This window comes from Felis catus, chromosome C1 (genome assembly GCF_018350175.1).
Source record: "Felis catus isolate Fca126 chromosome C1, F.catus_Fca126_mat1.0, whole genome shotgun sequence".
Classification (NCBI taxonomy): Eukaryota; Metazoa; Chordata; class Mammalia; order Carnivora; family Felidae; genus Felis; species Felis catus.
The window spans coordinates 91162746-91179362 of NC_058375.1; positions in this window are offsets into that span (position 1 = coordinate 91162746).

The window sequence follows — 16617 nt, forward strand, 5'->3', positions numbered from 1 at the left end:
TTTGATACTTGTCTTTAACCTCTCATTTCAGCTTAATTTCTAAACAGATTCAAGGATTGTTCTATTTAAGAACTCAACCGTTTCAAATTTGTGAACAAAACCACCAACCTCCATTATCTCAAGCTATGTGCAGTTTAGTAATGGGTGGTATGGAATGAGATGACATTAGGCCTTAAAAAAAAAAATAAAATAAAATAAAACAACCCACTTACAGCTTTGCTCTTGGTAAAATTATCATATTTAAACTGTTGGGTTCTTTAAAAAAAAAGGTACAAACTTCCAATTATAAAATAAGTCACTAAGATGAAAAGTACAGCATAGGTAATATGGTGATTTTGTAATAATGTTATTTGGTGACAGATGGTGACTATATTTAGGAGGGCAAGCATGTATAGAGTTGTCAAATCACTATGTTGTACACTTGAAACTAATGTAACATTGTATGTCAACTATACTTCATAAAAAAAAGTGTACATGAATAATTTGATACAAAAAAACAAAGTGTAGGGTTCTAACTTTATAAACAGTATTGGAGAACAGATTAAGATCCACAAATGATTAAAACTTTCATTTTATGCATTCATTGGAACCAGACCTTTTACCAGGAATTTCAATAGAAATAACAAACTGCTTATTTTATTATTACTCTTTTAGGTAGGATCCATGCCCAAAGTGGTGTTAAGCTCACAACCCTGAGAGTCAGATGCTCTACCAACTGAGCCAGCCAGGTGCCCCACAAACTGCTTATTTTAGTATGAGCTTCTCACTCTACCATCATTTATCACCTGGTGAATTATAAAAATAGGAGACATTTAAATGGTTAAGAATGTACACAGTAAAAGACAGAATTAAAAAGAGAGGATTTGGAAAATCTACAGATTATACAGTCCCTGAATAATTGAGAATTTAGTCAGAATAATTAGGGGAAAACATAAAGAGAATGACAGCAATTACAAGGGGATTTTTATACAAAATGAAATGAAAAACTACCAGGAAATGTGCTGTTTGTAATAAATAGAATTCAGTATCGGCTAGCTTTGCTTGATCTCCCAATCAGAGGGATATTACAGAGCCCAGACATTGTTGTAAAACTGGTTCATGTATCAATTAATTCCATGGTATTGGGCCCAAGAAAAATTGGCTTCAGGATGGTAAGTTCTTAGATAAGAGAACAGTTAGTTGAGTTACTCTAAGCAATCAGTTAAGGTTTGTAAAAGTAAAACTAGATGTGGTCATTGTGCCATCGTCACAGTGATGTCATTGAAGACATTAAAATGATATTCAGTGCTAAAATACGTGATATAGTTGTTAGGGAGGTACCATTTTTCTTTTTTTGATTCATTATCTGATTTATTGTATACCGGATGATAATGCCTGCATGGAGGCATGTAGTGAAAATAGCATATGCTGAAACTTTAGACCAAACACTATGCCAATGCACCAGCTACTACTTCTCAGCACGTAGAATGCTTTTATGCAATAATGGTATATTAATCAAACTGTGCAAAGTCCCATTAAAATCAATGATGTATTAACTTTGTTTACCTCACATGAGTAACACATAATAAAATAACGTCCTTCAAAGAGTGGCTTTCATCCTAAGGAAAGCTCCATATCTATTATAAGTTTTCATTTAAGAGAAACTCCTTTTGTTAGACAGGCCACAGCACACAGAGATAGTCCCTATACTTATATAAAACATCCATATTAATTTTTAAATCATTATTGAGTGCCTAATGTTCTATATGCATTTTAAGTACATTATCTTATTTAACTCTGAAATAGCTCTATTAAGTAGTTCTATTATCAGTCCCATCTTACAGATGAGAAAACAAAGGCATGGTGTTTGGTGAATTGCCCAAGGCCACAGGGAGAGTAAGTGACCGAGCTCCAGACTCCTCTCCTAAAGTCTGAGCATCTGACTTACTACACTATCCTATCTATGATGCCTGGGCTCTCAGGAGTTAAGGTTACATCTATAGTCTTTTAAAATAGGTTGGTCATTGTCTTAAGCCACAATCCCCAGAAGCAGGCCTTGAGACAAGGATACATATAATGGTGTTTATCAGGTGTTCCCCAAACAGGCCAGAAGGGCAGTTGAGAAGCAGAAAAGAAGGGAAGGAGAAGAGACTAGAGTGTAACATTAAACCAAATCCTAAGAAAGGGAACTTTGGCTCAGTTCTGCAGAGATGCTCTGGGGACAGCATAGATCACATCTCAGAATGTCCCCAGTTAGGGAGCAAGAGAGCTGGAGCATTCATACCCTCTCACCCACCGGACATTGGTTAATTCCTGCCCCTGGAGAGACGTAACTTCCTAGACACTTGCTTGCTCTCCTGTGGATGGGTGCAGCAGTTTTCACAGCCTAAGGACAGTCCCCAGCTAAGGATTACCAGTGAGGAAGTTTGATGGTAAAAAATACTGGAGGAGCAGATATACAAGAAAGAAAAGGGATGCCAAGTGGCACACATGGGGAATAAATGGAGCACCGATAGGATATTGTTCCTGCCATAAATATCTTTTCTAAGATTCCTTTACATTCTAAATAAATAGTTACAGACACTTTGTTTATGTCCCTCTTTCATTAGTCTTTTAAAAGCTGCATGAATAAGGTATAAATATAATAAATATGTAGAAGGAAAAAGTTAACCTATTCCCTACAGTTTAGAGTATATCTTTCTACTATATTCTCTTATATACAGCCTACGCGGTTGTTTTTAAAATGTGTAGGCATATTACCCACGTTACTCTGAAAATTGTTTTTTGAGGGTTAAAATACATATACTAAATATCCCATGAGGTCAATGTATGTATCTATAATTTATTCTTATTAATAGCAATATGAAAATGTTAATAGTATAATCCATAATTTATTCAACCAATTTTCTATTGGTAGACAGTTATTTGCAATTCTTTGCTACTACAAATTATACTCACCTTTCACTTCATTCTTTCTCTAGGTGAGCTCAGCTCATCCAGTCACATTATTTTAAGTAGTGTACCATCCATATGCCAATGACTCCCAAATTTATATCATCATCCTTGACATCTCTCCTGCATCTCAGACTCATATGTACCACTGCTTAATTGTCATCTCCACTTGGACATGATAGGCATCTCAAACCTAACATAACCAAACTAGTCTACATAAATAACATGTATATAATTATATACATAATTTTTATCATATATGTGTATATCTCTAAGCAGCATATTTTAAGTTTTGCTTGTTTTTTAAAACCAATATATATTTATTAAATATAGTTTTTAAATATTCAGAACTTTAATCCTCTACTCAACTCAATCTTTAGTCAAGGGTTAATATGCTTCCTGAGGACTCAACAATAGCACAAATCATTACATCAGATTAATGATCATGGGTGTTTATTGAATGCTTGTTGCATAAGACTACTATTTTTATATTGGCATGTCAAGAAGTATAGGGCAAGGTCCTGAGCCTGGAGGAGAGGAGTCTTAAGTGGAGAGTTAGCCTCTCAATGTTTCAAAGATAACTAGAATTATAACACAACACATACATTCAATGCCAAATGAGTCACATGGACAAGTACGATTATAAGGGTATTGTTACTGAAAGATGGGGAAATCAGAGCTTCTCATTGAAAATGGAGGAATGGAACTGGATCTTTCTGATTCTCAATCATGTCAAGATTCTATCTTATTTACTCTCCACTTGGAATGTCTTTTCCTTAGACTGTATGCTTCAGTCTCTCTCTTCTTTCAGTTCTCTGCTTAAATGTCACCTGAGAGTGACATTTCCTTGACTACCATAATGAAAATAGTCCTCTTCCCCACCGCAGATACCGTTTTCCCCCTGTTGGCTGAAAGTCAGTTGTTTATTTGTTTATTGTCTTTCTCACAATATAAGATTTGTGATAATAGGAATTTTGTCTCTGTTGTTCGCCACGGTCTATCCATTGCCTAAAACATTATCTGGCACAAATTTGATATTCAATAAATATTTGTTAAGTAAATGGGCCTTGTAAACCAAATGCAACTTACGTAAGAAGGCAGAGTAAACATTCTAGGCAAGGACAATGGATGGAAAAAACAAGTGCTTAGTTTTTTTCAGTCACAGTCTATAGATGAAAATTTCAGTGATACCTGACATACTGAAAATATCACAGATGGACAGTGCAAATGATTGGGCTTGCCAGCATTATAATAATCTCTAGTGAGTTTATAGCCAGTGAGACATCTCCTGGGTCTACCAGTATTGCTTGAGTACACAAAATAAACCTTGCCAAAGAGTACTCGGTTGGATCTCTAGAAGTAAAATTTTGCAAGGCATAAGAAAAATAAGAGTTGATAAGACTTTCAGAATGATTGGTTTATTTCTCAAGATTTCCATGAACAAAAGAGAAAGACCAAAAACTGTGACAAAGGATGAAAACGAAACTAAGGTATAATTTACTAAGTTTGATGAAATCCTTTTTTCAAAGCTATTATTTTGACAACACTTTACTCAGATTTCTCCCCAGTTATTGTTTGACAGGTAGGTATCTGCCAGTCCTCTCTCGCCGACCAGGCCTGAGTAGATAAGATCCCACAAAATTGCCCAAAAGCCACTGAAGGAATCACAAACCTGGGTGCTCTTCATTCATTGTCAGTCTCAGTGCTTAATTTATCTTTAAATGATATGAGCAAACACATCCTATGGACCTTATTTCTGCACACATAAAGGTTTTCTTCAATGAGATTACAATCAAGAATGAAACTCTTCCAAACAGAATGGGACAAATATTTTATATATACTGAGTCATTTGGGTTATGTTTACAATGCAATGCCATTTAAAATATATATTGACACAATTTGTGTATATTAAACAATAAACTTTAAAAATATTTTAAAATCCTGTTATTTTTTTTTTTAATGCTTATTTATTTTTGAAAGAGAGAGACAGAGTCCAAGCAGGGGAGGGGCTGAGACACAGGGAGATACAGAATCCAAAGCAGGGTCCAGGTTCTGAGATGTCAGAATAGAGCCTGATATGGGGCTTGCACTCATGAACCGTAAGATTATGACCTGAGCCAAAGTCCAATGCTTAACCAACTGAGCCACCCAGGAGCCCTGAAAAATCCTGTTTTTATGATATCAGTGTTCTCTATATTAGACTGGAATATTTCTGTCACCACAAGGAAGAATCCATGAGCAAACTTCCCCCAAAGTGAAAGTTTCTTTCTAGGATTCAATTTGGCCATCAAGGAACTTACCTAGTGGAGTCTATTTTGCATTTATCTAATTTATCATGTTCATCAAATACGCACAATAACACACACACACACATGCACACACACACACATTTTTTTTTTAACGTTTATTTATTTTTGAGACAGAGAGAGACAGAGCATGAGTAGGGGAGGGGCAGAGAGAGAGGGAGACAGAATCCGAAACAGGCTCCAGGCTCTGAGCAGTCAGCACAGAGCCCGATGCGGGGCTCAAACTCACATACCGTGAGGTCGTGACCTGAGCCGAAGTCGGACGCTTAACCGACTGAGCCACCCAGGCGCCCCTTAAGAAACTTTTGAAACAGACCAAGAGCAAACATCTATTGGGGAAATGTGATACAATTTCTGAGCAATATGCTGGTATCATCCCAATAAACCATGCAATTCTCTAGCTCCTTTCCTTTACTCCTGCCACCCTTGCCTAGCTAGAATGCCCATCTTCTCCCGTTTCCTTCCGTGTCCAACCTTTAGGGTCCTGCTTAAATTCTACCCCCATACTAAGTCTTTCTTCATTCTCCCTGATGGATGGAATCTCTTCACAACTTCACATTATATTCTACTTGCTTTATTCTTTGGAGACTTCCCAAGTTTACTTTAAATTCGTTTTAAAGTCTTATAAGGGCAGGGCACATTTTTTACTCATCTTTACATGCTCTACCTTACCCAACATATGGTATTTGATTGTTTTTATTCTGTAACAATGTGTTTCTTCCTGTTCCTTTTAAGGAAAGAAAGTCTTTTTGTACTTTAAGGCAGAATTCCTGGCTTAACTGATTCTACAAAAGACCTTAGATGAACTTAGCATCCATAATATTAGAAAATTCTATTACTAAAAGAGCATCAAAATACTCTATCCCAAACAAAAGATGGTGTATTTTTAATTGAACAATAACTTTGAGACTGAGTTCTGACAAAATAGCAAAATAACTATTTAAAAAATAAAATTGAACACGTTATTATCCCTCAAAATAAATGAAAACCTTAACCAATCTACAAGTTTTACTGGGAAGAAATTCATTCAAAACAATGCATGTGCCAGTTTCTGATAAAATTAAATTATAATTAAATAATTATAATTAAAACTGCTTCAGTATAATGTTTATGGTCCATCCCTATCTAATCTACACATATGAAATGTGACATTATTATAAAGTGTAATTATTTCCAGAAACTTTGAAATGAAAGTGTCTTTAATTAAACATTCGCCTCACAATATATTAACTGTAAGTCACTTTATGTCAGAAAAAATAGGCAATATTTTAACTAGATTTTGACAAAAATGCATTAAATCTATTTTTTAAAATGTTTTATTACTTGCAAGTTTCAGCCTGATGTGATTTTAAAATAGCCAAGTTATAAACCGCTGAAAATTGGAGTTTATAATGGAAATACTGACAGACCCTTAACTTCGGAAGGACGAATGTGCTGCTGTAATAACATTTGCTGATGTCAGTGTGGCAACACGATTTGGGTGCTGGATGTGGTATTTCATGTATAAGACTGGTTGAATACTTGCTGAACAGTTTTCCTATGTTTCTAAAATTTTAGAAAAGCCATTTCTTGTTTTGGAAACTCCTTTTCTCTAAAATGTCATTATAAGAAACGAGTACAAAGGCTCCCTTTCTCTTCTGTTCCAATAACATCTACTTAGTGATCTCGTTTTCTCCCATTGCTGGTTTCTGCAAAGCCTTCCCATTTGGGCCCACTGCGTCTTCATCCATCAGTCCGTTATGTAAGCCAAAAAATGAGAGGTCAGTTGTAACTCGTGTTACTTCTTCACCACCTCTGATTGGTTGTGAATCCTGAGGGTTTTACTACCCAAATATATTTTGAAAAAATTTATTTTTTATCATCAGTGTGCCATCACCTCAGTCCATGCCACTGAAAAGTCTGGCCAAGCCCGTCACAATAGCCTCCTCATTTGCATGTCAGGATAAACAATAGTTGATGACAGAAAGTTCTCATTTATAGAATTCCAGCAAATAAAGTGGTGGGAATAATAGAATTTAAAAATCACCATTTCGCAACCCATAATGAAATAATGGGTCTTTGTGATAATCATCTGTAGTTGCAAACACTATGAGGGGAGTGGTTAATGGATAATTGTATAATGAAGAAACAGGCTTCCACGTTCAGAACCCATCAACTGTACTAATCCCTAAAATAGGAAAAACAGTTATTATGTGTCTTAAAACATGATGAATGCAATAGGCAGTATACTTGCCTAAAATATTGAACCTGAATCTAGTCAGGGCTTGAGATTTATGGAAAATATAGGGAATTGAGAAATAAGTTAAACAACACTATGAGGAAGCAACCAGTCAAATCTAGAATGTGTGTATTCTACAAGAAAACAACTGCCTAGTTCCTCCAAAAACCCAATGGTGTATAAAAGGTAGAGATGATGGGTGTGGTTTGTTATAGAACAAGAGTCTTAAGAGACATAACAACTAAATACAATATGAGTACCTAATTGGGTCTGATACAAACAATTTGTAAAAATTACATCTGAAGCAATGAGGGAAATTCAGATATGGACTGAATCAAAAATAAAGAAATTATCCTTACATTACATATGAAAATGACAATGAGATTGCTTTTTTTTTTTTTCTTTTAATTGTTATCAAAGGGCTTCTGGGTGGCTCAGTTAGTTAAGCATCCAACTTTGGCTCAGGTCATGATCTCACAGTTTGTGAGTTCGAGCCCCGCATCAGACTCTGTGCTGACAGCTCAGAACCTGGAGCCTGCTTCAGATTCAGTGTCTCCCTCTCTCTCTGCCCCTCCTCTGCTCATGCTCATGCTCATGCTCTGTCTCTGTCTCTCTCCCTCAAAAATAAATAAACATTAAAAAAATTTAATAAAAAAATCTTATATCAGAGATATATAATAAAGTACTTGTGGGTGAAATGACATGATATATGGAATTTGCTTTTAAATAGTCCAGGGGGAAAAAAGGAAGGGTGAAGAAGGGAGGTCAACATATGCTGATCAGCAAGCTATTACAGCAAGCTATTACAGCACTTCATTAAACTATTTTCTTTATTTTGTGTCTATGACAAATTTTCCCAGATAAATCATTTTTAGAAGATCATTTAAGTCCTATGGGAAAGAAATGACAATGACTTAGCAAAGGTGGTCACAGTGGAGAGGGAGAGAAATATACACATTTGAGATCTATTTTATTAGGAATTGCTAATGAATTGATGGAGAAACTGAAGGAAAAGAGAAGAATCGATGGTGATTCCTTGGTTGCTGGTTTGAGCAACTGGTTAGATAATGGTGCCCTTTGCTGAATTCACTTAGACTGCAGAAGAACAGGTTTGGGGATGGATTAAAAACCCAATTTCAGATATTGAGACTTGTTTTCCATTGATGCTGCAGGAAATTACTACATACTCAGTGGCTTAAAGCAACACACATTTATTGTCTTCTGAAGGTCAGAAGTCCAAAATCAGTCTCACTGAGCTAAGGTAAAGTGTCAGCAGGACTGGCTCCTTCTGGAACCTCCAAGGGACAATCTGTTTCCTTTCTTTCTCCAGTTTCAAGATGTTGTTCTCATTCCTTGGCTTGTGACCTCACATCACATCCTCTTTTCTCCCTCTGCTTCCATGATCACATCACCTTCTCTGGCTTTGGCTTTCTTGACTCCCTCTTACCCTTTTGATTACACTGCGCCTATTGGGATAATAATCCAGGATAAGCTTCTTAATTTAGTCACACTTGCAAAGTCTCTTTTGCCATGTAAGGTAACATAGTCACAGTTCTAAGGATTAGGACATAGACATCTTTGGTGGGCCATTATTCACCCTGCCTCAAGGTCTAATATGTTTGAAGTGCCTATTAGGTGTTCTAGGGAGGCTGTCAGATGGATAGTTAGAATGTTGAGGTCAGAAAAGAGAGAATGAGACACTGAATTTGAGAGTCATCAGCATACAGACATGACCTAAAACCAAGGAATGGTTGAGTCTGAGAACTTCCACATTTAGAGGGTGAAGCATCCTGGTTGACTTGAGAGTGAAGAGTCCAGAAAGCTAGGCAAATGCTGCACCCAGAAAGTCATGAAGACATGAAGGATGAACTATGTTGAGTGTGGCTGAGGGGTCAAGCAAGAGAAAAAGTATGCATTGTATTCGGCCTCAAAGATAAAGTCAGTGATGTATACAAGAGCAGTTCCAACATAACTAAAGTGGTTTGGGGGAATGAAATGGATCCAGTGAATGAGGGCAGTGCCTTGGCAGAGCTTTTCTGTGAACAATGTGAAAAGCAGTGAAGATAAGGAAAGGCTAGAGGACAACGTGGGTCAAGGATGAGGTGTTTTCCTTTCAAGACAAGAGATAAGAGAATATGTTTATTTGTTAACAGAAATCATCTGGTGGAGAGGGAAGGGTTGGTAATGAAGGGTTAAAGGAAGATAGGAAATTTGGGGCAAAGTACCAATAAGGTTCTACAGCAAAAGAGGAGACTTTCATGGTGGCAGAGTACTTCTCCGGGCATACAGAAGGGAAAGCAGGAAAGATGGGTACCAGGGGAGGCTGGCGGGTCAGTTTGCAGAGCGATCATGAAGCATATGTGCTTTGAAAGCTCTATTTCCTTAGTTCCGGGAGCAGCGAGTGGAGGACTCAGCTGGTGAGGGAAGGTTTGAGAATTGTTCCACCAAGGGAGGTAACTGTGAAATTCCATTTAAAGGGCCAATCTGTCTGCTACCAAAAAAAATGGGGGCAGGATGAAAAGAAGCCTTCTCCTTGTGATGAGATGGAGTGAGAGGTCAGTTTCCTACATCTGATATTTATAAACACATGATTTTGGAGTGATAATTCAATTATAGTCAAATATAATAAACAAATTGATTAGAAGAAAATGTTTCTTTTGAGGTGATGCAGTGGGTGTTATGCTGGCTGCTTGAAATTCATTGTGCAGTAAGGATTTAAATGTTCAACATCTTTTAATGAGTTGTGAAGAAGTACACTTAAAAGTATATAAAAGTGATAGACTCTTTGTGTTGCCTTAGATGAGCATTTGTCCCTAAGTAGTGACATCAGTTAACACCCCAGAGCCCCATAAAAGTAGCTACTTTATTCCAATTAAGATAGAACAGTCTCATTTTCCAGACAGAACAATATTTCACTCATCACCTCCCAAGCCATTAGCAGATGCTATAATGGCTGAAAGCTCAAGGCTGTGTAGATTCAAATTCTCACACAAACATCAGAGGGGCAAAAGCGTATTGTCCCTGGACTAAAATCCTCCAGCCCTATCTTGAGGCTTAGGACTTAGGGCTGTAAGTGGCAGCAATAAAGAGTTAGTGTACTTGAATTCTGTGTTGAGGGGTACAAACCCTTGGGAGTATCTTTCAATGCAGAACCACAGTTTTATCATAGATGTGGATATGTGTCTCAGTCTCTTCTCTTTGGGAGGACTGAGAGGTATGAGATAGTTATCTGGAGAAAATGACTTTACTGGGAAAACGTAATAGGATTGTTTATTAAAATACTATCAAATAGGTTGCATTTTTCAACAAACATTTTGGTTACTTTGATTATATTCACAGAAGAAATCTGGATTTTTTTTTATTTGATCCAGGAAATAACTTGAGTCAAGAGTATTGGCAGACTGTCTCCTAAGGGATAGAGAGGTTTCTTTCTAGAGGTAGTTAATATCAGCTACATGATAATTTTTCCTTTTTTTTTTTTTTTTAACTAATTTTGTTTTAATAAGATAACAGCTGATTATATCTCTGAATTCTGGATGTGGTCTACTGTGGTTACCTGAATACTACAAATAACAACATTAATATTTTGCCTCTGAATAATGCAAAGCTCACAGATTTTGAGAAGTTTTTTCCTATAATCTTTCCTTTAGAAGAGACAAAGTTTACTATTCTCATTTTTTTCTGAAAAAGAAAGTAAGGCACAGACATTAAAAAGCACTATCCCCAGGGGTGCCTGGGTGGCTCAGTGGGTTAAGTGACCAACTTCAGTGCAGGTCATGATCTTGCAGTTTGGGAGTTTGAACCTTGTGTCAGGCTCTGTGCTGACCGCTCAGAGCGTGGAGCCTGCTTCGGATTCTGCGTCTCCCTCTCTCTGCCCCTCCCCGCTCATGTTCTGTCCCTCTCTGTCTCTCTCAAAAATAAATAAACATTGAAAAAAAAAAAAGCACTATCCCCAGATCTATCAGTTTTATTTGACTTAGAATTTAATTCTTATATCACAAAAGTTGTATGGGTAAGCATAAAAATGTAAACTAAATGGAGCATTTAGGACACCATTGAAAGGAGGTTCGCACACCTCCTGCTCTGTCTTCTGAATTCATTTCTCGCAAGACTCCATTTAATTCAGCAAGCATGGATTGAAGACTTACCATGTTTAAGGTGTCTAGAACTTAGAACTTCGGTATCTTAGAACTTAGAAGGCAAAAACATCAATTATTGATCATTTGAAACAGAAACCTGGGGCCCAAACATATTAGGTTCATTCAGTAGGTCTTATTTTTTTAAATTAAAATTGACAGATGGCTACCTCTGTTGATGCCATTAGACTTAACAGTTTTGTTCCTGTTATTTTGCTAGCAATAATCACGAAATTCTAATTTGCCGATTTTTCAGTGCATCAGACAGAAGTGTTCAAAATTCTTCTCCCATTCAAGAAAAACGAAATAAAACTGTAACTACATGTTTCATATTTGGCTCCAAATTGGGTAATCAGCAGTCATTTCCTTCCCAGTGGGGGAGGGGCTCCCTCCTATACTTGATATGGCTAGTTCTATACTGATACATGTAACGACATAGTTGCTAATTGAAGACTGATGCTTATTCTCATGTTATTTTGTTGTGTCCCTAATCAGTACAATTTCTTAGATGTACTAGGTACTCAATAAATTCTGATTAATTTTAAATTATCTAACATTTCTGAATTATAGGAATGTTCTATAAAAAGGAAAGAGTTTGGGTAGGCAATTAAACTAGTTAAGGACTCAAAGAAAATTGGAAGTGATTTTTTGAATATGTCAGTTGAAGAGATAAAAAAGAAAAGAAAAGAAACTGGTCACTTTAAGAGAAATAATTGGATTACAAATCTTCTTGCTTTATCAGAGAGGGTTGTGCCTTTGGTGGAAAATAGTCTTACACTGCTTTTCAGAAGTCCAAAATATCAAGGTCATTGGCTGAGTAAACAGAAAGGTAAAGAAAGCTAGTGACATTGTAGAGGAAACATATTTTTATCTCTATCTCTGTATCTATCTATCTATCTGTCTGTCTGTCTGTCTGTCTGTTTATCTGTCCTTGGAGAGAGGGAGAAAGAGAGGAATTTACTTTAAAAGGTCGGTTCATGCAATTATGGCAGCTTGAAGAGTCCAAAATTTGATGGGGTAAGCTGGCAGGTTGGAGACTAGGGAAGAGTTGCAGTTCAGGTCCAAAGTCAGCCTACTGGAAGAATTTTTCTTTGCTGGGGGTAGGTCAGTCTCTGTTCTGTTGAGGCCTTCAACTGATTGGATGAGGCCCACCAACATTATGGAAGGTAATCTACTTCACTCAAAGTTTATCGATTTAAATGTTCATCTCATCCAAACAACACCTTCACAGAAAACATCCAAACTAATATTTAACCAAATACCAGGCCACTGTGGCCCAGCCAGGTTGACAAAAAAAAAAAATAAAATAACCACCACAGAAGATAATTTTCATAGGTGTTCATATTTAGAAAAGTAAGCAATGTGGCATATTTGGGTTATTGAAAAAGAAGATCCATCTTTTGGTGAGCCGTCTGTTTGTTTACTATTAATGTGAACTGACTGGAATCATAGCTATTTTAAACCGGCATTATCACAACAAATTACAGGAACTGCATATGCTGAAAAAAAAATTGGCCAGTAAAACATATTGATGAATAGTTATTGACAGCTTTTATTCAGACGTGCATTTGCAAAAGCAAATCTATATTTTTGCAACAGGCATTCTTATCAACAAACTGCACAGGCCATAGTGTGCATATAGTCTAAGCTGAGAGAACGTATGAACTGAATATGCAAGACTTTCTCCAGTGTTCACAGATAGCACCTGGAAAATTAGATCCATATTTCGATACAAATATATAGTATAGAAAGGGGATGCACGCTTCTGTGGAAAGCTTTTGCTTGGGGAGACTATAACGTTATTTGTTGAAATGCTTATTTCATATAACTGTTTTTTCCCCAAAGAGAACAAAAAAGTGATTGTTTTTTCCTTTGAGAAATATTTAACTACTTCATATCCCAGCCTTTATTACTAATTTTTTTCAGTTTTGTTTTTAGTTTGGGAAAAGTAACCACAGATATAGAATGTCTGCCAGCCACATAACATTCTGCACTTAGCAGCAATGTTGTGAGGTACCCTAAATTTATTTCATCCGTTTGCACTCAGGGGAGTCCAATGCCAAAACTTGGCATTGCATAAGTTAAATCACTAATTTCTCTTTATGTAAGATAAGTATCCCTTAATTGACTGAAATAATTTTCTAGTTACTGCCAATAAAATCACTACTGGGTCAGATTTATTCAACTTTTTGTTTGTTTGTTTGTTTGTTTGTTTTTGCAAAATAACCACCATTAAAAAAAAAATCTATATTTGTGCTCATGCCATTTTTTGTCCCAGAAAAGTGTTTGTTTCTCTTTCAAGCCCTGCTTAAATTTTTTTTAATGTTTATTTATTTTTGAGAGAGAAAGACAGAGTGGGAGGAGGGGAGGGACAGAGAGAGAGGGAGACACAGAATGCAAAGCAGGTTTCAGCTCTGAGCTGTCAGCACAGAGCCCGATGCCGGGCTCAAACTCACAAAAGCGAGATTATGGGCTGACGGGTATTCTGAGACATTGTATGTGTATACACAGAACATGGCAGGACCAAATAAATATTTGTTTCAAGAATAGCCATTATCTTGATGGGCATTCAAAGTGGAAGTGGACGGTTGTGCCATAAAAGTTTCTCTTTAGGGCTTCACGAGATTCAGCCAATGTAGTCCCTCGGGGCTTGGCCCTGAGATGCTCTTCTTGATTGAAAGATGAGCAGATGATGAACTGAGACCAAGCCCCTGGAAGATTCCAGTTCATCAGCCGTTCTCCGTTATGCCCACCCATCAAGTTCTTCCTTTTCGCTTTTTGAAAGTTTTACCGGAAGTACTTCCTAAATTTTAGGCACCTCATCTGTTGACTACTCCACTTCCAAAAGCACAAACTTGTTTCTCATCTCCAAAGTTCTTCCTATGGTCCATGCCCCATGTATTCTCCCACCACCAGATTTGCTATTCAAATAAATTAATCTTCTCCTTTAATAATAGACAGTGCTGGTCCACTAAAACAAGATCTGAAATCATTAGAAATATAAATACAGGCTATCTGAAACAGTCCCAGGATAGCAAAGAAAAGGAGGAAAAATAAAAGTGTTAACTTCCCACGTTAAAACAGATTGAATGGTCTTATTCTATTATATCTATGCAGGGAAATCAAGAGATTCAATAAATGACATTTTCTCTGGAACTCTCATAAATAAATATTTCTTTTCAAATGGTTTCTCGGAATGTGCCCTGCAATACTTTTCTATTATCTGCTTCCTCTGTGTCCTCTCTAGAAGCAGTTTATCTTCCCATCTCCATCTATTACTATATGGCCAGGTTATCACATTCTAGCAGTGCTCTGGATGGGACAGTTGGGTTCTGAGAAGACTGGGCCAAGGCGAAACAATGCATCTCTTCCTGCACGGTTGAAGGAGAGAAATGCACTCAGCTCCCAATTCCTGCTGGACTTATCTGGCATTATGAAAGAAAGAGAGGTAGATGAGGTAGGGGGAAAGAAAGAAAGAAAGAAAGAAAGAAAGAAAGAAAGAAAGAAAGAAAGAAAGAAAGAACAAAAAAGGAAAGAAAGGTGGAAGAAAGGAAGGAAGAAAGGGAGGAAGGGAGAGAGAAGAAAAGAGAAAAGAAAAGAAAAATGAAAAGGAGGGAGAGAGGGAAGGAAGGAAGGAAGGAAGGAAGGTAGGAAGGAAGGAAGGAAGGAAGGTTTCTCAGTCTTGTCACTATTCACATATCCTTGACTGGATAATTATTTGTTGTGGGGGATTATGTTATGTATTGTAGGATGTTTAGCACATTTCTGATTTCTACCCTTCAGGACCTTGAAGTACATCACCAATCCAATTTTAAAGCTCATTTTATTTATTTTTAGAGACAGAAAGCACAAGTTGGGGAGAGGAAGAGAGAGGGAGAGAGAGAATATCAAGCAGGCTCCACACTATCAATGCAGAGCCTGATATGGGGCTTGAACCCAGGAACCTTGAGATCATGACCTGAGCCAAAGTCGGACACTTAACTGACTGAGCCACTCAGGAGCCCCACCCCCAATCCAATTTTGACCCACAAAACTGTCTCCACCCATTGCCAAATGTCCCTGAAGGCAAAAATCCGCCCCCCCCCCCCCCCCAGGTTGAGACTCACACATTTAGAGCCACTGCTTGGCAAGTTTTAGTTCTCTAAAAGGAATTCAAACAGAGTGAAGATTGTATACATTCTTTAAAACTGATATTTAATAATTACTAGAAAAATACATTCCAGCCCAAAAATCATGCACTGTATTAAAAATAGGATGAGATGGTTCATAGAATACACGTATTACTGAATGAGATATTTACTATGTAGAACATTCTTCAGTGAGGAGAATGATACTCCAAGAACTGTTTGGTGGTAAACCCCATGAACTGTATTAACCAGATGACTGTCTTTCTCAAGCCCATAGAAGAGATTTATACCTCCTCACCTTTTATAGAATAATCTAGCTATATACTAGAGTGTTGAGGCTTTTTTGTTTAGAAGATTGTTTTTCTTAGCTATTAAAATTCTTATGGCATTTTTATTACCATAGTCAACGTTTGTTTATTGTAATGCTAATGAATGCTTTTGGGTTTGGTTGATCTTTTCCAGTAGGATGGTTCAAGAGTGATTTTAACAATTGAGGTTTGCAAAGGGACTGTCATCATGTTGTCTAATTTTTCTTGGTATTTTGAATAAACGTCTTTAAAATTGCTGAGATGTTATGCTCTAGAAAATGACTTGAGTGTTCTGCAATAACAGCTTTTCATTTGGGTTATGAGTCTTAATATTCACTTACAGCACCAACTCTAGTAGTTTCAAATATGCTATTATGAGCCATTTGGAATTTTAAAAGCATTCATAAATAAATGCATACTAGAATAGTTCCAATTGGTTGGATAAGTAATGTACATTTAAAAAATTAAAATAAAATAATATCAAAATGCATACACACTTTGGTTAAATAGAGTGAGTGTCCTTCGAGTCATTCAAATACATTCTTCATCATATTGAGTGAGACTTTCAGAAATGTTGCTTTTGCATTTTA